The following is a 27129-nucleotide window of genomic DNA, read 5'->3' as shown; positions in this document are numbered from 1 at the left end:
GGCGGCTCCCGTGCGCATGCGGGGGAGTGACGTCATCGCGGCTTCGCCGAATGACAGCGGCGGAGCAGCGAAACCCACCGAGAAGATGGATGCACCAGACTACAGGGGACAGCGGTGACTTCGCTGGCTCCTGTGTCAGGTAAGTGACACATAATGGACTGATATGCGATGCATAGTAGTCCATTATGCTTTACCTTTGCAGGGAATGAAAGAGGAAGTAAACTCATCAGGGTTTACTTCCTCTTTAAGCACAATACAACTAATTGTTGAGTGGTAGTCATCTTCTGTGATTAGTGACTAAACCCACATCCTGCTATCCTGTGTTTGACTTTAAATTTGATAACCCCCTCCCCCATTTTAAAGTAAAATCATTGTACCCCACCCTCTCCACTGACCACCGCTTAACTGTGCACTTCTCCATTGACTACCACTGTACTGTGCACTCATCCACTGACCACCATGATATCATACACTTTTCCATTGACCACTACTGTACTGCCCACTGTTCCACTGACCACCACTGTACCATTCACGTATCCACTAACCACCATTACTATACTGCACGCATTATTACAAGCCACCAATTGCATTCTTCTCCTCTTACTGTTATTGTGAATGTGCACTCGTGCACTAGTGCACTTATACATTCATCACCATTGCACATGCACTTGTCTGCTGCTGACCTCCAGCTATATAGGGGAACTTCCCTTTTACCACCATAAATGCTACAGCGTGCATCTTAATGTAAATGCAAACCACATGCTAAAATCCACCACACTGTGTACAATTTGCTATATATCATACAGTCATGTCATACAATTAATTAAAGATGGACCCTGTAATTTTCTTCCTTACAACATTGATAAGGAGATAGGATAGGCGATCTTAGCTGTAGTAGGCACTAGGCAGGCACACTTACCTGTGTGTGTGCTGCCTGGGACAATGCTGTGCGCCCATGCATAAGGTCAGTTAGAGTGACAACAGCCACTAGGCAGGATAGGAGAGCCGTCCACCAGTTTACACAGAACGAGAGTGGAGATCTCCCACCCAGCCCAGCCACAGTGTCACTCTCACATCCTATGATGTTTGTCACACATCCCGTCACTCATGTCCATCATAGGAGCCGGGTCCAGGAGGTGGGACTTTGTATGTATGTGACTCTACCGTGCTGGGTAAGTGGGAGATCGATCCCAGCTCTCTGTGTAAACCCGGCTCTGGGCTAATAATTCTCATTATGAATGCTCATGGCTTTTTGGGGCCCCAGTCAGCCCCCCCTCCCGACGCCACTGGAACTTTGACCCATCTTGTCTACAGACACTGCTTTATCTTGATATCTAATTTATTGATCCCCTATTGTTCATTCTGGCTCTTGTCTTGTCTTTGTCCTCTGCTGTTTTGGTGCTTCTGCTAACTCCAGTCTAGGCTCTGACCCTGCTCCTGCCTTCTGATTTGGTATCTCTGCTACTAGGTTGTTGATTGATAACTTTAGCTCCTCTTAACTACTTCTTTACTTTGTGCATCTGCAAGTCCTTGTGCTCTACCTGTGTGCCAGTGTTCTGCAATGTTTACAGTCTGAGCATCCATAGCATTCCATTAGGCTTCAGACTGTTGTTTGACCACCCAGTGTCAGGACCATGCCACTCTTTGTCCTGCTACATCCTGTCATTACCTTCAGGGTGCATTGTGCAGGAGAAATAAAGGAAGCCCTCTCATCAGCTCAGCTGCTGCAAGGTATGTGACAACTAAATTCCATGCTTAAGCATCACTCTGACTCTGGCTGAAGCTTAGATTGGTTATAGGCTGGTTAAATCTGCTACAGGTGGGTTCCTTTATAGATCTCAAACTGATAAGAATCTGTTACGGAGAATTCTGAAGATCCATAGTGCCACCCAAGGTAGAGCTGCTAGTCTCAGAGCTACCTTTAAAGCAGATATACTGTTAATCTAACAGGTAGGAGTTCTTCTCACCTCACAGATGAATACCCTCTCCCAGCATGGTGGTGTCAGTGTGGTACTCATTATGTTTCTGCAGGTGTGTTTATGACTACTGTTGCTGGGGTTCTGATTGGACTCTGCCACTACTGACATGTTTCTCGTGGTGTTAGTGTGGTACTAGATATGTCTCTACAGATATGTTTCTAGCTAATCAAAAGAGTTGACGTTTTTAGAATCTAGTAGGGAATAGACATCTGTAAAAACTTTTTGTGTCCACGACTGCAACAAAGCTGGAGTCTCGAGACACAAGGAACAGTGGGTAAATTCAAAAGTGGGAGTTAGTGGGATATAAGACCACCAGAGTACTTGAAAGAATTCCACACTTAAAAAGAATGAGACAAAGGAAGAGCCAAGGAGAGTGACGTTGAGGAGGTGGGAGCCAGAGTAAGCATGAAGAGGCTATATTACCACAGTCTATAACATCCAGCAGAACCCATATTGGGGTTTCGGTGGTGAGTGAACAAAGGCTAGTAAGCTCTGCTGTGCTTCCCAATAATAATGGAGGAGACGGGGGACCCTCAACCCCCCACTATATTTGTGTCTATACAAGGCAGATCTATTAATTCTAGGTCTGGTATTATGTCAAATGAACAAAAATACTTTTAATGACCCGCAAGACTGTAGGCAACACTGAGATAGGCAGAACTAAGTATGAAGACATTTAACAATTTTGACAAGCAATCAATATTAATGGCATTCAATTGTCCCAGCCAAGAGTGCAGACGGGGGATTAGGGATCTAATAAGGAAGGATAGTTCACCTGGTACAGTGTATCATATGAAAGCATTAAATGAACTCCCAGATAGGGAAGCTTTGTGGTCCATGTAAAGGAGAAGGAAGATTGCAGCATAGAGAAGGTACAGGGAGTCAATTAGACATCCATAGCTTGAGACTTGGTTTGGTTTATCTTAAAGAAGAAGTAAACCCTGATGAGTTTACTTCCTCTTTCATTCCCTGCAAAGGCAAAGCATAAGGAGATATTGCTTGGACCTACAGGTAAGCCTTAATCTAGGCTTACCTGTAGGTCAAAGTGGTTTGTAAGGGTTTACAACCACTTTAAAGCAGTTGTAAAGGAAAAAGTTTTTTATCTTAATGCATTCTATGCATTAAACTATGTGTGTCAGGCACTCGACTGGAGGGAAGGGCCAGGAGCACCAAAGAGGGACCCAAGGAGAGGAGGCTGCCCTGTGCAAAACCAACTGCACAGAGCAGGTAAGTATAATATGTTTGTTATTTTTTTTTATTTTTTTTAAAACAAGACTTTATAATCACGTTAATGCTAAAAAAGGAGGCAAAATCATTTAGGATCAGCGCTAAGCATGGCAATGATATTGCTGGGGATGTAATAGTTAAAAGGATATCTTCAGTGAAAAGTGATAATTTCCCATGGACAGTCTCTTTTTCTACCCATTTAATGTCTTCACAGGCGTGGATCACTGCTGCCAAGGGTTGGAGAGCCAAAATAATTAGGAGTGATGAAAGGGGGCATCCTTGCCTGGTCCCCCACCAAATTAGGAACCAAGAGGATTGAAAGCCAGAGTAGTGGACAGAAGTAGAGGCAATCAAGTATAATGCTGGGAGCCAATTTAAGAAATGCTTTTTGGAATCTCCACCTTCGTAAGACATAAAAATGTAGGGCAAAGATATGGTGTCAAATGCTTTTTCTATATCAATAGAAAGAAGCATGAGTTCTTGCTAGCACTTCCTTGTAGCATGAAAAAATTTCAGGACCTTCCTAATATTGTCTCCAATGTAGTACAAGACGGCCAAGGCCAGAATTCTATCTATGCATAAGGATATTCCTGAGCAGTTTGGCATCAATATTTAAGAGAGATATCGGGCTATAGGTATGGGGATCCTTGTTGGACTTAGGGAACATCACTACTTGTACCTGGAGCATGGTGGGGGGTAAGGCTCGGTTCACACAGGGGGCGATGCGAGGCGACACGACTTGCCGCGCCACGACCTGCCGCGACCTCAGCGGCGACTTGCAAATTACTTCTGTATAGAAGTCAATGCAAGTCGCCCGAGGTCGCCCAAAAGTAGTACAGGAACCTTTTTTCTAAGTTGGAGCGACTCGAGTCGCTCCTCTTAGAACGGTTCCGTAGTACAGAACGGGGGCGACTTGTCAGGTCTTGGCACGGCAAGTCGTGAAGCCTCGCGTCGCCCCCTGTGTGAACCGAGCCTAAGGGTGAGCAGGAGGTCTGGGTCTCATTAAATACTGTTTCCACAGAGGGACAAAGATGGTCAGCAATTTTTTTTAAAGAAAGGGGCAGAGAAGTCACCGGGCCTTGTCTCTTCTCAGATTTTAGAGTTTTTATCACAGCTCTGACCCAAAGTAACTGGGGCCTCCATTTTAGATTATAGAGTCCGAGATGCATGGGAGCTTGATTCCAGCAAAAAAGGTCTCGACTGCGGTTTCGAAGGAAGTGGGGCCCGAATATCATTTCGCCAACTGTTCTCTAAATTCCTGTTCTATTTTCAGTGGATTACTGGTGCTCACACTCTTTTCAAGACCTGCTAATTTATTAAGCAAGACTAGATTATTATCACTTGGGCCTGTTGGTTGCCATAATGTAGTGTACTAAGTCACACACCTTTACTAGCATCATATATGTTACTCTGGCCCTTACTGTAGTTAGGAATATTACCAGAGCTTGATTTGATATGACTATTCCTACTAATGATTAAAAAATGCGGGCGATATTTATACAGAAAAAGCAAACTTCGCTGCCTATAGACAAAAGAATACTGTGCCTCTTGGTAAATTCAGCCTTGTCACAAAGCAAACAACAATCACAGCCATGAAATTTTCTTATCCTAGGAATGTTGGAACTCTCCAAATAAATGTTCTGCTAACCTTACTGGAGGACTTGTCAGTAGAAAGCTGTTAAATCACAAATCACTTACTGGTTGTCATGGGTAAATGTTATTTCTGTGCATGAGTTTTCAAAGATCAGAGTTCACATTACCTTTACATTTACCATGGCAGCAATAATGTTTTGTACCCTGCTTTGATTACTGTCATTACAGATGGAAAACAGAGGCTTCATTACAATGGTTCTGTATGCACTTTTGCTGGCGTTTGGACATCAATCTTTCAAAATCAGCAATTACAAATAAATTAAATACTAAGAAACAATGCTTCAAATTCAAAAGTGACATGTGCTGTATCTTAAAGCAATTACATTTGCATTTTAAGCATTTTAAGCATTGCCTTGTGTCTAATTTTTTATTCTAAATTGTTTACTACTGACTGCTGAAACTGAAGAACACTGCAGCACTGAAAGTGCTTGTACTCCTAAGTGTGTGAAATATGCTCAGAGCTGACTGAGAGTTCCTACATTTGTAGTGAGTACCTGTCAGGGAACAATCATGGTCCATGTTAGCTTATTGGTAGTGTTGGATGGCCAATTTCACTAAGCTAGACAATCAATGTTATATACTTTTTTCTGTGTGGTAAGGTGTGCTAACTGCTCAAACACTTGTCAATTTCATCAGGTTCAACAGATCTATAATGCCCTGTACACACGGTCGGACTTTCCGACGGAAAATGTGCGATTGGATCTTGTCGGAAAATCCAATCATGTGTGGGCTCCATCAGACTTTTTCCGTCAGATCCGGTCTCACCACCTCCACGCTGCTTTCAACCTCTGCTCGTGGCTCACCTGTCCTAGCTCCCAGATTCACAGTCTCAGCCAAGCACCACATGGCCACACCCCGACTAGTTTCATCATTATGACTTCATCACAAGGGGATGACCAAATGGTGCAGTGTTTAGGTTTATCTAGTGCACACCTACTCTCCACTAATGCATTACAGAAGCTGGTCACATTTGCATTTTCCAAGTGACATTGTCCAGGGCATTTCTGAACATGACTGGTTACTGTGAAATAACAAAGACAATTTAAGATATTTTGGTAAATGGGGCTCCACGATTGAAGAAAAACATGTCATAGTTACATAGTAGGCGAGGTTGAAAAAAGACACAAGTCCATCAAGTCCAACCTATGTGTGTAAATTTATGTCAGTATTACATTGTATATCCCTGAATGCTGTGATCGCTCAGGTGCATATCTAATTGTTTTTTTAAATTATCAATGCTCCCCACTGAAACCACTGCCTGTGGAACAGAATTGCACATCCTAACCGCTCTTACAGTAAAGAACCCTCTACGCAGTTTAAGGTTAAACTGCTTTTATTCTAGTTTAAGTGAAGGGCCACGTGTCTTATTAAATTCCCTTTTGTGGAAAAGTTTTATCCCTATTGTGGGGTCACCAGTACGGTATTTGTACATTGAAATCATATCCACTCTCAAGTGTCTACTCTCCAGATAGAACAAGTTCAGTGCTTGTAACCTATCCTCATAACTAAGGTCCTCCAGTCCCTTTATTAGTTATGTTGCCCTTCACTGGACTATCTCCAGTTCCAGCACATCCTTCCTGAGGACTGGTGCCAGGAACTGGACAGCATATTCCAGGTGAGGCTGGACCAGAGTCTTGTAGAGTGGGAGAATTATTGTTTTATCTCTGGAGTTAATTCTCTTTTTAATGCATGCCAATATTCTGTTTGCTTTGTTAGCAGCAGCTTGGCATTGCATGCCATTGCTGAGCCTGTCATCTACTAGGACCCCAGGTCCTTTTCCATCCTAGCTTTCCCCAGAGGTTCTCCCCCTAGTGAGTAGATTGCATCCATATTTTTGCCACCCAAATGCATTATTTTTAAATTTTTCTACATTAAACCTAATTTGCCATGTAGTTGCCTACCCCATTAGTTTGTTCAGGTCTTCTTGCAAGGTTTCCACATCCTGCTTAGCTTAGTATTGTCTGCAGATACAAAGATTGAGCTGTTTATCTCATCCTCCAGGTCATTTATGAATAAATTAAATAGGATTGGTCCCAGGACAGAACCCCAGGGGACACCACTTTCCACCCCCGAACCATTCCGAGTACTCTCCATTTATCACTACCCTCTGAACTCACCCCTGTAGCCAGTTTTCAATTCATGTACTAACCCTATGGTCCATGCCAACTGACCTTACTTTGTACACTAAAGGTTTATGGGGAACTGTATCAATTGCTTTTGCAAAGTTCAGATACACCACGTCTACGGGTTTTCTAAATGGCAGCTCACCTCCTCATAGAAGGTGAATAAATTGGTTTGGCAAGAATGATTCTTCATGAACCCACGCTGAATACTGCTAATGATACCGTTGTCATTACTAAAATCTTGTATATAGTCCCTTATCATCCCCTCCAAGAGCTTGCATACAATCGATGTTAGGTTAACTGGTCTGTAATTCCCAGGGATGTATCTTGGCCCTTGGTAACTTGGTACCATCCCAGTCAGTAGATTGTTCGTAAAAATTAGGAACAATCATCTGGCAATTACTTGATTGAGTTTCTTAAGGCCCCTCGGGTGCAAGCCATCTGGTGCCGGTGACTTATTAATGTTTAACGTTTTTCAAGTCTATTTCTAATTCTGTCCTCTGTTAGCCATGAGGATGCTTCCTGTCCATATCATGAGGATAAACATTTCAGTTTTGGTTACTGAAGCCCCTTGATTCCCTTGTGAAGACTGAGAATAAGAAGAATACATTTAATATAATCTCTCCTTTGTTCAACCTATGCTACAGTATGTACAGTATACAGGATAATTACAGATTTTGTATGGCAGTCTAGAGCGAGAAAGAACCAAGCATAGACTTCATCCTACTGATCAATGGCTAAATTATAGACTAACTTATGGACAAGCAAGCAGTAACTTCAACTGATGAAGAATATTTTATTTTAATAGATAAATGATATGTGCAGTAATTTGCCACAACAAATATAAAACAGCTTTTTCCATCTGTCAAAAATATTAAAAATCTGAGTTGTTGATATGAGTTAGTGTACATCATCATTGCTATACTCCTTATTAAACAATCCAGTTGGGCCAATAATTGCTAAGGCAAAATGAATGTGGAAAGTAACCACACAGCAACCAAACATGTATCATACTGCTCTGGCTGTTCTAGCGTGATAACGCCTTACATTTGATTTAATTATTCTGCTAAACTAAAACCATAAAGCTGATTGACTAATACATGTCGTGTGGGGCGTGACATCATTACCTAGGGTGAAGCTAGGACGCTGAGGTTTTTATGTATAGTGGAAAAGCCCTTTTACCCTTTCTGTCATGTGAGTGTATTATCACAAGTTTTTTTTGGAATAAATAGCGGTTTGCAGTCTGAACTATCTTGGCTTTTATTTTGTATAGCATCTATATTAAAGAGACTGATGACCAGTATGAAGAATGGCCCTGGTTGTAAGCTGTGATACATCTTTATATTAATAAGCAAGTTTGACCCCTGTTGTTAGTGGGGTCCATCAAACCAGGTGAAAGGACATCAAGAGAGGAGCTTCGGTGTTGGGCACATCAGAGCTGCTTTCATTGGGGGATAAGGTATGAATTCCTAATGCATGTGGTTGCACTTTTTGAAGATTGTTGTCACATGAAGATTAGATAGTGTGTGGGACTGTTATTACTGTTTTGGACAATGTGTACATTTTTTCTTTGGGATATATTTTTCAAGAACTATATCTGCTATATTACACTGATTTTTTGTACATTGTTTGCTCAGGTTGAATTTTTAGGATACATATTGTTTTTGTTTAGATTGTATAATTTGGGGAGAGGATTTAATTACAGAGTGCTTCACTTATTTCACTTTACCTACCGCTTTACTTATTGGTAGGTATATGTGATCAGAAATAACTGTTCAGAGAAAATATGTATTCTAAGGGCTACAGGTACCTTCATCCCAAAATCAGGCTAGAACAAAAAACGGAGAGGGGTTGGGGCAAGTAGGATTTTGCCAGTACCATCACAAGACATTAGAACAGCTTTACATAAAATCAATTACGTTTATTTGACATCAAAAAGTATACAAATAAAACATGTACATGGTGAGTCCTCTAAGACGGTCAATACATCTCAATTGGAAGGTCACCCAGCCTAAGGATACCTCCAAGAGTCGTATGGATATAAAGGTTATCACGCTCTCAAAATCTTTTTTTCGCTATGCATATACTTTTAAATTTTGATGTCAAATAAAACTAATTGATTTTAAGTAAAGATGCTGTAATGTCTTGTGACGGTACCGGCAAAAATCCTACTTGCCCCAACCCCTCCCAATTTTGTATTCTAGGTATATGCATTTTATCAGTGTGGTGATCGCACTTTGTGTGGTAGCTGCTCTGAAAATAGTTTTTCTCTTTTCTTTTTGCACTATTAATATTGTAGGGATCTTTTATCTTATATTTCATTCTCAACTTACCGTATTTTTCGGACTATAAGGCGCACCGGATTATAAGGCGCACTAGCAACGACCGGCTGATAAAATGGATATTTCCATATATAAGGCGCATCGGACTATAAGGCGCACCGGATTATAAGGCGCACTAGCAACGACCGGCTGATAAAATGGATATTTCCATATATATAAAGCGCATCGGACTATAAGGCGCACGGTCGATTTTGTGAGAAAATTTAGGCTTTTACGTGCGCCTTATAGTCCGAAGGTTTACGTCAAGATGACAGATACTGTTAACAAAGAACTCCAGCGATGTCAACAGGTCATATATAAGGCGCACCGGACTATAAGGCGCACGGTCGTTTTTGGGAGAAAATTTAGGCTTTTACGTGCGCCTTATAGTCCGAAAAATACGGTAAGTAATAGTCAACAAGGTGCAAAGAAAGTCTTGGTCAGAAGACCTTTTTCCAAAAGGCTTACAAACATTATTGTGACTTATAAATAACGTAGAGCTGGTGGAAAAAGTAAATGCAAAAGGAGTTACTGATGGTGATGTCACTTTTTCTGTAATTAGGTCTGAGAACTGAGAGATGAAATCCATCAGACTTAGTTCATTTTACTGCTCCGCTATGGCTGAGAAATACCTATGTTTGAAATTGTAGTTGATACTAGCTAGCTGAATCATGAACCTCAGTGGCACCATCAATAAAGTCTCTGCTTCTACAATGTTAGCTTTGCTTCTCCGCTACAGGTACGTTGTATTACAGTGAGCTCTTATCCTGGTGCTGGATTTTAAATTCCTTTAATATATGGAAAATATGACGCGAATATTGAGAGTGCAGGCTGGGTGCAGCAGAGCTGGGGATTTGTGGATCTTGCCCATTACTTCCCTCAAAAATATAAACGTCAATGGACTGTGTAATGCAGATTCGTCCCAAAAACTACAGTATGTTAACAATTTTACCATAATGACCCTGACTGCTCATTTTCCTTACTGGGCCTGCAACTGACATAAACAAAGCTGACTTTGTGCATGAAACTCCACCCTGACCTCCTACGTGTTTATTAAACCTCTGATCAGATTAGGGCAACTTTGTCATGAAGATGCAACAGTGCTACTGTTAGCCCTTGTACACACGGTCGGACATTCCGACAACAAAATCCGTCGGATTTTGTCTGACGGATTTTGTCCGAAACTGGTGTTGCATACACACCGTCTGACAAAGTTGACAGAAAATCCGATCGTTCGTAACGTGATGACATTATTTCGTTACTTTGTCTAATCGGAATTCTCTACAAACGATAGGACAAAGTCCGATCGGATCATGTTGTCGGAAAATTTTTATATCCAGCTCTCAAACTTTGTTGGTCAGACATTCCGACGGAAAAAGTCTGATGAAGCCCACACACGGTCGGATTATCCGACAACGCGGTCCGATTGGACATTTTCCGTTGGAATGTCCGACCGTGTGTACAAGGGCTTAAAGTAAATAATTGGTGGTATTAATTTAAAAAAAAGTGATCTTAAACCCAAAAACAAACATGTATTATATTGCAGCTTACCAAATCTTAAATGTAATGGCTGCATCCATTTTCTTTTTTAGACTTTATTTCTTCTGATTTCATCTGGTGATCCAGCCAGCAAGGCTGTAGTTTTCCAAAAGCACAAGCTCTCCAGCAGAATGTAGCAGTTTACATGGATAAAACACACCAGTTATCACTGGCAGGAGTGTATAAGATGATCAGCTTTTATTAATTCATGAAAAACCTTTATCCCAAAAGGAAAAAAAAACACTGTTTTCTGCAACTGATTATAAAGTGTGAGCTGCAGTTTGGCTTCAGTTTATTGGTGTATTTAAATCTGCTAATATAATGTAATCTAATGTGGATAGATCATCAAAAGCACTAAGCACCTCATCCCTAAATTTTTAGAAGAAATGACAAATTGGATGGGACTATGACAGTGTTATATGAAAGCCAAACCAAAGAATAAAGTTAAAATCTTCAAAATGTATTAACAAAGGTCTAACACATCATATTCATAAAACCATGTGCTTATAACCCATATATCATGATCCATATTTTTTATATAGCGGTATAGACGTGATCCCAACATGTTTTGCCATGTTATTGGGCTTCCTCAGGGGATGCTATCCGCTTGGGGTCTCAGCCTTCCAGAGTCTTCTCGGGTCTCCGGCTGGAGACATGCGGGGACACATGCAGACCATCAAAGATGAGCTCAGTGTGTGAGCGGTCTGTACTGTGGACTCTGCCCCCGGTGTCTTTCTATATACATCTTAACCCCATCTGATCATTGTCTGCCTCCTGTGATCACCTGCAGCTTTGCAGTGGATATAGCAACTTAAATTTACTGAATAAACCTGTGACTACACTTCTAAGTGATATTTCAGAGACCTGGGGTGGCTGAGACCCCAAGCGGATAGCATTCCCGAGGAAGCCCAATAACAGGGTGAAACATGTTGGGATCCATGTCTATACTGCTATATATAAAATATGGACTATAATATATGGGTTATAAACACATGGTTTTATGAATATGATGTTTTAGACCTTTATCAATAAATATTGATGATTTTAACATTATTCTTTGGTTTGTCTTTTATATTCCACCATCACAGTCCCATCCAATTTGTTCTTTCTTCTAAATCTGCTAATACATTTACCACTTCTCTCCCCTCAGGCTGACAATGCTGTTGTCTGCTATGTCACCTGTGCTCATTCATTCTGAGTTGTGTCTCACTAATACAGGAGGTGTATTACTGGCCAGATCACCAGGTGTAAACAGTGGGAAAAAAAAGGCAAAGAACAGAAGACTGATGCAGCCACCAAATCTAATGATTGGTAAGCTGCAATATAAAACATTTTTGGTTTTGGATTTAATGCTGCTTTAAGATTGGGGCCGTGATTTAGGATTTACAACATTAAATTAAATTAAGATTTCAGATTTAAGATATGATTTAGGATTGGGGCCATGAATAAGACATGGCTTGTCAAAATTTCACCTGGTCCCCATTACTTCCTTATACCCTATGCCTTGTAACACTTTCCTGGAACTTGTGCAAGGAAACCTGCACTGAGAGAAAATAGAAGCTGCAGTTGGTGATCTTCCTTCTAAAACCACAAGTAAACGTGCTGTTATACTGATTTAACCCTTTCACTGCCAGATTTGTATGCCATACGGACCTAAAAAGTACCCTCGGGTGGCAATGGTCGTATGTCGTATGGACCTCATATCTCCCTCTCCTATAAGCTTATGGTCACTTTAATGACCATAAGCGTATATCAGAATTGTTCTGCAGACTCTGCTGAACAATTCTATAACTCTGATCAGCAGATTACAATCCGCTGATTAGAGTTATTGACCCCTAATGTGACCGCCCCCACCGCCTCCCTGTCCCCTGCCTCTCCACTTCCCACTGCAACTTCCACTTATAACTACTCCCTCACTCTCCTCTCTTACCCCTTCACCCCCTTCTTCTCTCCCAAAACTAATTACCCCCTGTCCACCCGATCCGACCCCCCCAACAAACCCGATCCCCGCAGCCACCATCATTAGCCGGCATCCCTCCTCTGCCACTCCTGCCAGCTTCAGGTGCTGCATGGGGCTTGGGGGGGTCCAGATATGTCCCTGTAATACCTTTGATCACCCCCCAAATGCCCCCGCACCCCCGATCCATGGCCACTCCAAACGTCATCTCTCCTTCCCTCCCTCCACCTGCAGCTTCTCCCTGCACTGATCTCTGTGATCTGTCAGCTTGGAGAGCATGGCTGGGGAGGAGCGGTGCGGGTGGGGGTGAAGTTGGGGGGGGGGGGGGCTTGGTAAACATGTGTATACTAACCCCCCTGTAACTGGATATAGGCAGTGATCACTGCTAAGTCCACTGACAGCTGATCATTGTAACCGCAAGTGGCACAATGTATCAGACTGTCATTTCATGAATGAATGAAATCTCTAGACAGATTCCATCCATTCATGTAAAGTGCTACAGAGAAAGGGACTATCTTCAGTCCCTTTCTCTGTCTCAAAAAGGAGATATGGGATATCTGTTTAGACCTCTGATATCTCACCAAAGAACCCCCCTGCACTTACCCCTCCATGGTGCTGCCCCCCCACTCACCCCTTTATGGTGACTGCCCACCCCCACCCCAAAGCCCTCCACAGCTTCCTTAGCTTCTCCTCCTGGCCAACACAAATCACCCTGATTGGCCAGGAGGAGAAGTAGGAAGACAATAGCTAATATTACTTCGCTATTGTCACAAGTGGGTGGGTTTGGAGTGCAATGATCTGCGCCCTGAGTCCAACCTTTTTCAAGCCAATTAGAGCTTCAGTCTCTAATCATGCGGCTTGAAAAAGAACATGGAGCGGACTCTGTCAAGCAGATCCGCCTGCTCAGCAGGGGATCTGTCTGCTGATCCCCACTGAGCAGGTAGATAACAGGTCCGTGTCTGCTCCGCTGATGCAGAGTGGACACGGACACAGCCTGCTATTCTCTATGTTGCTGTCAGATGGAAATGGACTTCCTGTTCATTGCCATCCGATACCATCCAATCTGATCTGCTAGATGGATGGGAAATAGAATCCCCATCCGTCTGTTTTTAGCGGACTGGACTAGATCAGATGCAAGCAGGTGTAAACGGACACATGCCCATTTACATCAGCCTCTCCATAGAGAACAATGGGTGGTCCAATTGGGCCTGCCTGAAAAACAGACAGGCAGTCCCAAACGGTCTGCTTGTGTGAAAGGGGCCTAAGGCCTTGTTCACACTGGGCATACAAAGCGTACCTTTACAGGGATGCGCAGGTGTTCTGTGCATCTTTATGCAGGCAGTCCCATTGATGTCATTTGGGATGTAGCACCTGCCCGAACAAAGCCATTGCTCCCAATTCTACATCCATGTAGGTCTGCATGCATGTCCCTGAGCTCACACTGTCTGTGTTCACCCACACGGATGCCAGATTAGGAACAGCAGCTATGCCTGTGCAGCTGTTTCATCCCAATTGACATAAATGGACTGCCTGTATAGGGATGCAGGGAACACCTGTGCATCCCTGTACAGGTACACATGACCCTCCATTGCTCCCAATGGGCATACACTTTATTATGTCATCTGTGAATGATGCTGTAGTAGCAGGAATTTTGTTATGTGGTGTTTATGTACACTATTAAGGATTTTAGTGTATTTTTAGCAAAAATATTGATTTGATAAACATTTGCGCAAATATCATGCTGCCTTAAAAATCCGTATCACCTTATTTTAAGTGTACTGGCCATGTGCTTTTAGAAAATGTATGTTTTTTTTTTTTTTTACAAATTCTGAAATCTGTAAGTGAAAAATGAAAACCTCCAGATTGTTAGAGACATTTTTGGGTTTTCACCATTTTGCAAAAAGGCGGAATTTAAAATGTACAAATATTTGTTATTTATTAACTCCATACAGATAAAGCTTTTATATTTAGTAGGGATTTAGCAGGAATTTTGTAAAATTATGGTTTTAGTGTATTTCTTGCAAACACATATTGGTTTGATAAACTTTTTTGCAAATACTGTGGGGTCTAAAAAATCAGTAGCACCTTATTTTTATTCTAGAGGTCCTATGCTTTCAGAAAATATATGGTTTTGGGGGTCTTTCACAAATTCTGAAAGTTGTAAGGGAAAAATGAAACCTTTCAGATTTTTAGAGAAATTTGGATATTTACATTTTTGCGTAGGTTCGATTTTAAAGCAGGCCTCCACCCTAAAGTGGAAGGTCCGCTCATCGGGGGGGGGGGGGGGGGGTGGAGATACCTGTATAATCCAGGTATCTGCACCCACTTCCGAGACAAGCTAGCCGCAGCTAGCCGCAGATGCCCCTCCCCCGTTGTGTTCTGGGAAACACACAGTTCCCAGGACACAGTGGGGACCAGTGGAGACGTGCAGTGTGACTCTCGCATGCGCAGTAGGGAACCGGGGCAGATGCCCCACCCCCCGTTGTGTTCTGGGAAACACACAGTTCCCAGGACACAGTGGGGACCATTGGAGACACGCAGTGTGACTCTCGCATGCGCAGTAGGGAACCAGGCAGTGAAGCCGCAACGCTTCACTTCCCATTTCCCTGACAGAGGATGGCGGCGGGGGCAGCTGAGAGACGAGCGATTGCTTGTCATCTGCTGCCTACATCGCTGGACCCTGGAACAGGTAAGTGTCCATTTATTAAAAGTCAGCAGCTGCAGTATTTGTAGCTGCTGACTTTTAATATTTTATTTTAAGGTGCAGCTCCTCTTTAACTATTTTACAAAAAGGGGCAATGTAAAAATTACAAATATTTGTTATTTATTAACTCAATACAGGTTAAGCTTTTATATTTAGTAGGAATTATGTAAAATTTGCTGTGTATTTATCTGCTAATTATGATTTTAGTAGATTTTTAGTAAAAAGCTATAAGTGAAAAATAAAAAAAGCAAAGGAAAAATTGCAAAAATGGTCTGGACACCTGAGGGTAAAAGTGGAGCACAGAGCCTGGCAGCAAAAGGGTTAATGGATTCAATATTTTTGCAGGTGGCCGGTGGAGACAAGTATAAAGACCAGGATTTCTGACTTTACTTGTTGCATAATTGACTCTGAAAATGCCGAAGATGGAAATATATAGGCAAATAGATATTTTTCTCAGTACCGGTTTCCTTTAATAGGAACCTGTCAGAGTTGACATATAAGAGATGTCACTCTTGATTCTTTTTATAAGGTCCAGATTCCAGACATGTCATTCTGATCCTGGTTTCATTATGTGACCTGCATTCTTGTTTGAGCTCAGTGACTGATTAAGTCGCAGAGACAAAATTAGAGAGAAAGCCCTTGAGTTTTCACCGTTGGAAAAAAAAAAATCAGCAATGACAGTATCCATATTTCTGTGTTCATAGGTATCCCTTAAACAGTGTGGAAACAGTGTCTGCTATAACTTTATACTAAACTGGAGGATGAAGAATACATAAGGAAAGAACTTTGTGGTAAAAAAAAAAAAAAAAAAAACGATGTGATGCTGCAACTTATCCCCTGCGGGCTCTAAGCCCAAAAACTGAGCTATCACATGACCAGTGATAACTCAGTTCTCAGGCCTTTCTGAACAGAGAGTGGTAACTGTAAAGCCGCGTACACACGGGCGGACTGTCTGGCCTACTTAGTCCGCCGAAACACATTTCAGCGGACAGTCCGCTCGTGTGTGGGCTTCAGCGGACTTTTTCAGCGTGCAGTCCGGCGGACTAAGTATTTCGGAATTTCCGTAATACTGTCCGTCGTACTCGCATTTCGGCGGACAATCCGCCCGTGTGTATGCCAGTCCGCCGTACTTTTGAAATGAGCGGACTTTTCCCACCCGGAGAAAAGTCCGCTCATTTCGAGCGGGTATCCAGGTAGGCGTCTCCTTCGCGGGCCCCGCCGCCTGGTATGGACTTAAAGGGGAACCCTAACGCCGAAAAAAATCGGCGTGGGGGTCCCCCCCAAGTCCACAACAGACCCTTGTCCGAGCACGCTACCCGGCCGGCCAGGAAAGGGGGGCGAGCGAGCGCCCCCCCTCCTGAGCCGTACCAGGCCGCGTGCCCTCAACATGGGGGGGTGCCTTGAGGAAGGGGGGGCCGCGCGGCCCCCCCACCCCAAAGCACCTTGTCCCCATGGCCGTTGGTTGTCGGGGTCTGCGGGCGGGGGGCTTATCGGATACCGGCCCCCCACCCTATGTGAATGAGTATGGGGTACAATGTACCCCTACCCATTCACCTGTAAAATAAAAGTACAAAAAAAAACACAACACACGAGATAAAATACTTTGTTGCACAGCTCCGGGGGTCTTCCGTCTTCGGGGGTCTTCTCGCCGGACTCCTCCGCTATCTTCTTGTAGCTCTTTTGCTAGCGGAGGAGTCCAGCTTTCTTCCTCGCCGCCGGCCTCTTCTCCCGACTTCGGGGGTCTTGTCCCCCTCTTTGGTTCTTCTGCCGGGCCACCGCGCCTTCTTATAGCTCTTTTACAGGCGGTGGCCCGGTCTTCTGTCGCCGCCGCCGCCTTCCATTCTTCTTCTTATTATTATTCTTCTCCAGGAGATGTTGCCTCGACGATCTCTCCGGCCACAATGCCAGGGCCGCGCTGCGTGGCCACTTATATAGGGACAAGGGGCGGTGTCACATGGCTTTATGTCACATGGGTTGGTCACATGGGTTGATGTCACATGTGGGCTATGACATCGTAAGGGGGCGGGGTCACCATGTGACACCAACCCATGTGACATAAAGCCATGTGACACCGCCCCTTGTCCCTATATAAGTGGCCGCGCAGTGCGTCCCTGGCATTCCGGCCGGAGAGATCGTCGAGGCAACATCTCCTGGAGAAGAAGAAGAAGAAGAAGAACGGAAGGCGGCGACAGAAGACCGGGCCACCGCCTGTAAAAGAGCTATAAGAAGGCGCGGTGGCCCGGCAGAAGAACCGAAGAGGGGGACAAGACCCCCGAAGTCGGGAGAAGAGGCCGGCGACGAGGAAGAAAGCCGGACTCCTCCGCTAGCAAAAGAGCTACAAGAAGATAGCGGAGGAGTCCGGCGAGAAGACCCCCGAAGACGGAAGACCCCCGGAGCTGTGCAATAAAGTATTTTATCTCGTGTGTTGTGTTTTTTTTTGTACTTTTATTTTACAGGTGAATGGGTAGGGGTACATTGTACCCCATACTCATTCACATAGGGTGGGGGGCCGGTATCCGGGGCCCCCTTATTAAAGGGGGCTCCCGGATTCCGATAAGCCCCCCACCCGCAGACCCCGACAACCAACGGCACCCCCCCATGTTGAGGGCACGCGGCCTGGTACGGCTCAGGAGGGGGGGGCGCTCGCTCGCTCCCCTTTCCTGGCCGGCCGGGTAGCGTGCTCGGACAAGGGTCTGTTGTGGACTTGGGGGGGACCCCCACGCCGATTTTTTTCGGCGTTGGGGTTCCCCTTTAAGTCCATACCAGGCGGCGGGGCAAGCGACGTCTCCTTCGCGGGCCCCGCCTACCTGGAGACGCGCTCGAAATGAGCGGACTTTCCTCCGCGTGTGTGGGCGAGTCCGTTCATTTCAAAAGTAGGGCGGATAGTATGGCGGACTTAGTATGCCGTATTAGTCCGCTCAAAAAGTGGTGTGTGTGGTCAAGTCCATTTATTCGATAGTATGACGGACTGTCCGTCGGATTGTATGACGGACTAAGTAGGCCATACAATCCGCCCGTGTGTACGCGGCTTTAGTTACCACTCTCTGCTCTGCCCTCCAGCGCTCACTGAAGCACCAGACTTAGGAGGAGGAGGGAACAGCTGGCTCAGGCTCTTAGTATGCTGAAAGACTCAACCGGCTGCTGATGAAGCATCTGGGTGGATCCCAACTATATGGTGCAGCTCTGTGATGTCAGCTGACAATGGGCATGATGCCGTATACACACGAACGGAATGTCTGACAGAAAAAGTAAGACAGGAGCTTTTCATCGTATATTCCGATCGTGTATATGCCCCATCAGACTTTTTACGTCGAAAATTCTGATGGACCTAGAAAGAGAACATGTTCTAAATTTTTCCGAATTAACCAATTCCTAATGGGAAAACCACTCATCTGTATGCAGTTCCAACGTGCCAAAAACTATGCATACTCTGAAGCAAGTACGAGATGGAAGCTATTGGCTACTGGCTATTAAACTTCCTTTTTCTAGTCCTGTCGTACGTGTTGTACGTCACCGCGTTCTTGACGGTCGGAATTTGGTGTGATCGTGTTTCAGTGGAATTCTGTCAGAAAAACCTTCAGAGTTTATTCCGACGGGAAAACCGGTCATGTGTACAGGGCATTAGTCCACTTTCAAATGATTGTGGGTCATAGGAGAGCAAAAGTAAGTGCACCCCTGTAATCCACATGAGAAGTATGGACATACTTCTCTTTTAGTGACAAATATATCTTTATTGTTTTAACAAACGTAACAAAGAAATAAAAAGATTAAGCCACTTCATGGTATAAGATCACAAATAAGATGTACAATCAAAATGGACAAAATACATGAGTAAAGCAACTGAACAATGGAATGAAGATGGTGATACAATATTGGTATGACTTTTAAGAAACAAACAAAAAAGTACAGTGGTGTAAAGAATATCAAGGGAAGTGGGGAAGGAAAAAGAGGAGAAAGAGAGGAAGGCAACCAAGGATGTTTGAGAGAGTAGGGAAGATAAAGGGGTGGAAGACTAAGAAAAAGAGACAGGACATAAGCAGGACAGGTAATAACAACAATAATAATAGTAATATGGAAATAAAAGGGTTGGCTGTCAAAGGGAAACACAGCAGACAACAGTTTGGGAGATCTCAAAGGGTGCCAATGGAACCTCTAAACCATTACTTCTTTTTTAAATAAAAGTTGATTGCTTGTTAAAGGCTAGGTATGGAGCAGCAGTGATGTCTGCATACTCTTGGAGGGTGCTGGACAAACAAATGTTTCCATTTTTTAGCCTAATTTTATTGTTTTTGTTGTAAGTACAACATTTAATCTCCTGTGTGCTTTAAAAGAATGTTGCACAGTGAGTTTATCTTCTTTTTTCATATGATGAACGTTTGACCGGACTCTGAAGTTTCCTTGACTGATGATAACTGTGGGGTATACACCTGTGGAATACAATTAAGCAGGTTGGGTAGTGGATGTGGTTGAGCCCATAGTGAGGGGTGAAAGCTCACTAATGCGCAGATAGACCCTGGAGGGTCTTAAAATCTGGTAAGCAGATATACTTACCCTGTATATCCTGTGGGGAGCATCGGGTGTCTTCACAAATTGAACATTGGATTAGCACACATTTTGAGTTCACTTTATGATGTGGAATTGGGACATTTGGGCTACTAATAATTTTTCTTTTTTCCTTTTTTCATTTTTCACATTTTCATCTTTATTGCATTATATTAGATGTTTTTTGCATTAAGGTCATGGTTTGACAGCTCTACATGTTTTGATTTAAATTTTTGTTATGAAGTGTACATTGTTGTAAGAGCTGCTTTTGGTCACAGATCATCTGTGTCACTTGGTTTACTTTATATGCACTTAGCGCAATATCGCTTATTTACTATTTAGGTAACTGTGTACATAAAAAAATGCTACAAATGTAAAGTGCACAAATAAATCTTACATTAAATGCATGATATATATAAAAAACAAGTGTGCAAATGAAAAAAATCTCAGTGAGAAAATGTCCATATGTCAAGTCCACACACTTAGGAGAGGATGCATGTATCAATAAAAGTGTGTAAATATCAAATCAGTACCGTGACCACAAAATTAAAAGTGCTCCGTCAGTCAAGAGAAAAATTGGCCTCTTACCAGTCGAGATGGATCCCTATCAAAGAGAGATTAAGGTAGCTTGTGAGAAAATGATCACAGGTGTGGATGTCTCAGATATAGAAGTTTCATATATAACATGTTTCCATATGCTTGTAAGAATAGACTCTGTATGTCTAGGAACCATATATAGAGAAGGGAGAAGCCTCATAGCGTAAAACAGCCAGCCATTTTATTAAAAAGGTAAAAGTTACGCTTACATCAAGGTTAGGAAATTTGAGCATGAACAGTATGTCTAGCGGCGGTATCACTCATCCAGCCAGTTCAGATGACGGTACATGTACTCTCCGGCCGGACACATTTACACAAAACGGTTGTCTACTGGGAATGGATGATCCATGCATTTAAGATTTATTTGTGCACGTTACTCTTTATTTGTTCGGAGCAGAGTTTTTTTATGTACACATTTACCTAAAAGTTGATTCATCATTTGTTACAAGATTCAATTAATTAGGTGGATTTAATTCACTGTGCCTGTTATTATAGTATAAGGCCGCATCAGTTTATTAATTTTTTAAAGGAACAGCGTACCATTACTATTTTGTTTTGCTTCTATTCCTATTCCAGGATTTGAGTTGCAGCAGTTCAAATTTTAGGCCAGAGCAGAGATACACTATTTGTTGTTTACTGAAACAGAAAAGAAGAGGATAATTTCCAATGCACACACTTTTTCTGGTGACAATGAGAACTGTTTAATAGGAGATTTCCCTCACTTTTGGAGACATTTCCTTTGAGTTTGTATTGAGTTTCAGGACAGGATGTGAAAAGAAATCTCTCAGTGGGATACATAAAAAAACTTTCAACTATTTCAACTATTCCCTTATTGTATCCAAAAGTAAAATAGTTTGGGCTTTAGATATAATGTAAAGATTGCACTATTGTAGTTTGGCTTTATGTTGGTGTGTGTGTAGGTGCGGAGGTTGACAAAGATTGATACATGTCTTACCATTGCATAATAAGTCTCTAGGACAAGGGAGCAGGCTTTTGCTATGCTAATAGGAGATAGATATGTGCATTTAGTTTCATTACAAATCGAAATTCGGACGAATTAGAAAAATGACATTTTGCGACCCGGCTTTGGGGCCATGTATCTCGGGCCGCTTATAGCTAGGAACCCCAAATTTGGTATGCAAACACAGTCGGGTCACAAAATGTAATTCTCTGCTTCAGAAAAGTGCTGGACATTTTGCGACCCGACTTTGGGGCCCCATAACTCGGGGACACTTGGAGCTAGAAACCCCAAATTTGGATATGTTGTAGTGCTAGTTCTACTGTGTTTGCATACCAAATTGTTGCTAGCTATAAGTGGCCCCGAGATACGTGGCCCCAAATCGGGTCGCAAAATGTCATTCTCTTCTGCAGAAAAGTAATATAAATGAAATAAGATGTGTGTGTTTTTTTGCACTGGTACACTGCAAGTATGAGAAGTTGATGTGACAGATGTATATAAGTAACTAACCATCTTCCAAAATTTCTAATTCAAATTGAAAAGATTAGAAAAAAATATAATTTAATAGAATCAATTAGAAAGAATATACAACCATCTTCTGAAATTTAAATTTCAAATAGAATACATTTACAATTCGAATAGTATGAATTCAAAATTTTTAATTAATTAATTTTAAATTTGGATAGAAAAGATTATAATAAAATAAAAAATAGACTAGAAAAATTATAGAACAGAACAGAATAGAATATATTATATTATATTCTGTTCTGTTCTATTGTTTTTCTAGTCTATTCTTTTATATTCTATTAAAAAACTTTCTATTAAAATCTAAATCATTATATACTAAATTCAAATTTCGGAAGATGGTAGTTTTATAATATATATATATTTCTTTCCGACATTCGAATTTCATATAGAATGAATTCGAATTTGAATAGAAAAGATTAGAATGGAAATAGAGAATAGACTAGAAAAACAATAGAACAGAATAGAATATAGATACTATCTATTTCATTTTTAATTTCTTTTGCAGATTACTATTTGTTTCCATAAAATCTCCTGCAGACGATTAGCATCTATTTAAATTTTTTGCAGATCTCCTGCAGACTATTAGTATCTATTTTGTTTTCTAACCAGATCTCCTGCAGACCATTAGCATCTATTTTTTTAGCAGATCTCCTGTAGACTATTAGAATCAATTTCATTTGTTTTTGGAGATTACTATTTATTTTCATCAGATTTTCTGCAGTATAATAACATATATTTCATTGTTTGCAGATCTCCTGCAGACTGTTAGCATCTATATCTAAAGGAAATGTCTGTTCTAATGCAAAAAAATTAAAAATAAAAATGAAATAGATGCTAATAGTCTGCAGGAGATCTGCAAAAAATGAAATAGATGTTAATATACTGCAGGAGATCTAATGGAAATGAATAGTAATCTGCAAAAAAAAAAGAAAAATTAAATTGAACAATCTGCAGGAGATCTGCAAAAAAAGAAGTGAAATGGCTTTTAATAGTCTACATGAGATCTGCTAAAAAAAAGAATAGATGCTAATAGTCTGCAGGAGTTCTGCAAAAAAAATGAAATAGATGCTAATAGTCTGCAGGAGATCTGGTGAAAAAAAACGAAATAGATACTAATAGTCTGCAGGAGATCTGCAAAAAAATGAAATAGATGCTAATAGTCTGCAGGAGATCTTATTAAAACAAATGGTAATCTGCAAAAAAATTTAAAATGAAATAGATAGTATCTATATTCTATTCTGTTCTATTGTTCTAGTCTATTCTCTATTTCTATTCTAATCTTTTCTATTCAAATTCGAATTCATTCTATATGAAATTCAAATGTCGGAAATATATATATATATATATATATATATATATATATATATATATAAAACCATCTTCCGAAACTCGAATTTAGTATATAATGATTTCCATTTTAATAGAAAAGATTTTAATAGAATATAAAAGAATAGACTAGAAAAACAATAGAACAGAACAGAATAAAATATAATATATTCTAATCTGTTCTGTTCTATAATTTTTCTAGTCTATTTTCTATTTTATTATAATCTTTTCTACCCAAATTTAAAATTAATTCATTTAAAAATTTGAATTCATACTATTCGAAATTCAAATTCATTCTATTCAAATTTGAATTTCAGAAGATGGTTGTATATTCTTTCTATTTTATTCTATTAAATAATTTTTTTTCTATTCTGTTGTAATCTTTTCGATTTGAATTAGAAATTTTGGAAGATGGTTAGTTACTTATACTTACTTATATATATCTGTCAAATCAACTTTTCATACTTGCAGTGTACCAGTGCAAAACAAAAACACACACATCTTATTTCATTTATATTTATGGTATCAATGAAGTTGTCAGCATGTCTGATTGAAGAAGTCACGGATGTTGATCGCAAGGCAAGTGCATATGCTGTATGTCATTGTCCACTTGCCAAAAGTTGTGTATTGTCCACTTGCCACGTCACCTGCCACAAGTTGTGTATTGTCCACTTGCCACAACACCTGCCACGAGTGCCACGTGACCTGCCACGAATGCCACGTGGCCGGCCAAGAGTGCCATGTGACCAAGTTGTGGATTGTTCACTTGCCACGTCACCTGCCACCAAGCGACCTCAGATATGGGCAATATGAAAGTACTTTTCTGCAGCAGAGAATGACATTTTCCGACCCGAATTTGGGGCCACATATCTCGGGGTCACTTATAGCTAGAAACATCACATTTGGTATGCAAACACAATAGAACTAGCACTACAACATATCCAAAGTTGGGTTTTCTAGCACTAAGTGACCCCGAGATACGTGGCCCCAAATTTGGGTCACAAAATGTCAAGCACTTTTGTGCAGCAGAGAATTACATTTTGCGACCCGAATTTGGGGCCACATATCTCAGGGTCACTTATAGCTAGAAACACCAAATTTGGTATGCAAACACAATAGAACTAGCACTACAACATATCCAAATTTGGGGTTTCTAGCACCAAGTGACCCCGGGATACATGGCCCTAAAGTCGGGTCGCAAAATATTTTCGAATGCGGTTGAAATAATTTCGAATCATGTTGAAATCATTTCAAATTCGGTAGAAATATTTTCGAATTTGGTTGAAATATTTTCGAATGTGACCGATTTTTCGAATTCGGCAGAAAACTAAACGAAATACGAAAATAAATTTAAAGAATTTAAGGAATATAACTAAACGAAATTAATTAATTAACAAATTAAAACTAAACGAAACTAAACACATTTTTTCCTTTTGCACATGTCTAATAGGAGATAGACATGTGTGGTTTCTTTCGTACAAATCGAAAATTGGTCCGAATTTCCGAAAATTCATACATTGGGAAGCACCCGAAATACAAATTTCTATGCTTCCAAATTGTATCTGAACTAAGAAATTTAGTTGATGAATTTCAGATCCAAATTCCGTTACAACGGAAATGTGATTGATGTTTTGTTGACCAATCAGAGGTTTTCTTCTGCTGCTGAGTGAGGGCTGGGAAAATGACCTTTTTTAATATGGGAGTGGGAGACTGGTACTGGTAGTCGATGGGAGATTCAGAATCGGACAAAATAAGAATGTTCGTTAATATCGTTTTATTAATAATAATTACGATTATTCGTTATGATAAAGTTAAAAACCCAGGAAGTCAGCACGGCACAGGGATGGTGGGAGCACCTCATAATGAGCACAGCAGGGGTACAGCCCCAGGAGGAAGTCAGCACAGCACAGGGATGGTGGGAGCCCCTGTGAAATACCTGAGAAAGGTATTTTTTGCTTTTTAACCACTTAAGGACCAGGCCTCTTTTTCAGACTTGGTGTTTCCATGTTTAAAACAGTTTTTTTTGCTAGAAAATTACTTAGAACCCCCAAACATTTTATATTGTTTTTTTTCTAACACCCTAGAGAATAAAATGGCGGTCATTGAAATACTTTTTTTCACACCGTATTTGCGCAGCGGTCTTACAAGAGCACTTTTTTTGGAAAAAATTCACTTTTTTGAATAAAAAAATAAGACAACAGTAAAATTAGCCCAATTTTTTTTATACTGTGAAAGATAATGGTATGCCGAGTAAATTGATACCCAACATGTCACGCTTCAAAATTGCGCCCGCTCGTGGAATGGCATCAAACTTTTAGTCTCAAAAATCTCCATAAGCGACATTTAAAAAATTCTACAGGTTGCATTTTTTGCGTTACAGAGGAGGTCTAGGGCTAGAATTATTTCTCTCGCTCTACTGATCGCGGCGATACCTCACATGTGTGGTTTGACTACCGTTTTCATATGCGGGCGCTACTCACGTATGCGCTTGCTTCTGTGCGCAGGCTCGTCGTAACGGGGTGTTTTTAAAAAAAAAAAAATTTTTCTTATTTATTTTAATTGATTTTATTTATTTTTACACTGTTTTAAAAAAATAAATAAAATGGATCACTTTTATTCCTATTACAAGGAATGTAAACATCCCTTGTAATAGAAAAAAAGCATGACAGGTCCTCTTAAATATGAGATCTGGGGTCAAAAAGTCCTCAGATCTCATATTTGGGCTAAAATGCAAAAAAAAAAAAAAAAAAATCTGACATTTAAAAAAAAAATATACCTTTAAGAGGTATGGGCGGAAGTGACGTTTTGACGTCGCTTCCGCCCTCCTATGGTATAGAGACGAGTGGGGGCCATCTTAGCCTCACTTGTCTCTATGCCCAGCAGATGGAAGGATCCGATCGCCTCCGCCGCTACCGACGGCTCCGGTAAGCGGCGGAAGGTGCGGGAGGGCGGCGGGAGGGGGGGTGGCACCTCTCCCGCTGCTGATAGCGGTAATCTCACGGCGAATCCGCTGCGGAGACCACCGTTATCGTACAGCCGACCGCCGCCTGAAGAGATGGATATCTCGGTTGTGGCAGCAGATGCTGCCGTTACTGAGATATCCCTCTTCAAAAATAGGACGTACATCGTCGTGCGGCGGTCGGCAAGTGGTTAAATTCATCATAACGAGTGTTTGTAATATAACAAACGTTTGTAATTGTTACGAAAAGTTAACGAACCTAATGAAAATTCATATGTCGTATGAATCCATATTGAATTTCGGACACGAATTACGAAATACGTATTAATGGCTAATACAAAAGGGAACGGAATGAAACAAAACAATTTTTTGACGGCGCACATGTCTAATTTAGGAGAGAGACAGAAAGGGGGCAAGCTCTTTCATTTGGTTTTTTTATGTACACCCACTGCCATACTACAACTTAATAGTCCTGGTTGTATCTATGTCCTAGCACTATTCATTTTTCTTTGAATGCTGCGTACACATGTTCGGACTTTCTGACAGACTAGGTCTGACGGAATCATTCCTTCAGATAGTCCGATCATGTGTGGGATAGTCCGATCGTTTTTTCTTTAAAAAAATTCAACGGACCTAGAAATAGAACATGTTTCAAATCTGTCCAATGGACTCAATCCCTATCAGGAAAACTGTTCGTCTGTATGATCCTCTGGTTT

General features: G+C 41.4%; 1 protein-coding gene across 1 annotated transcript in view; it reads right to left on the bottom strand.

The window, feature by feature from the left end:
• The window catches only part of RXFP2 (relaxin family peptide receptor 2), a 489744-nt gene that overhangs the window by 91129 nt on the left and 371486 nt on the right, over positions 1-27129 (bottom strand). The window lies entirely within an intron of this gene.

Source organism: Lithobates pipiens, unplaced genomic scaffold (assembly GCF_037356315.1).
Source record: "Lithobates pipiens isolate NorthernLeopardFrog02 unplaced genomic scaffold, aLitPip1_a1.2 Scaffold_16, whole genome shotgun sequence".
NCBI classification, from domain to species: Eukaryota; Metazoa; Chordata; class Amphibia; order Anura; family Ranidae; genus Lithobates; species Lithobates pipiens.
The sequence above is the reverse complement of the archived record's forward strand: the minus strand, read 5'-3'. Positions and strand labels throughout refer to the sequence as shown.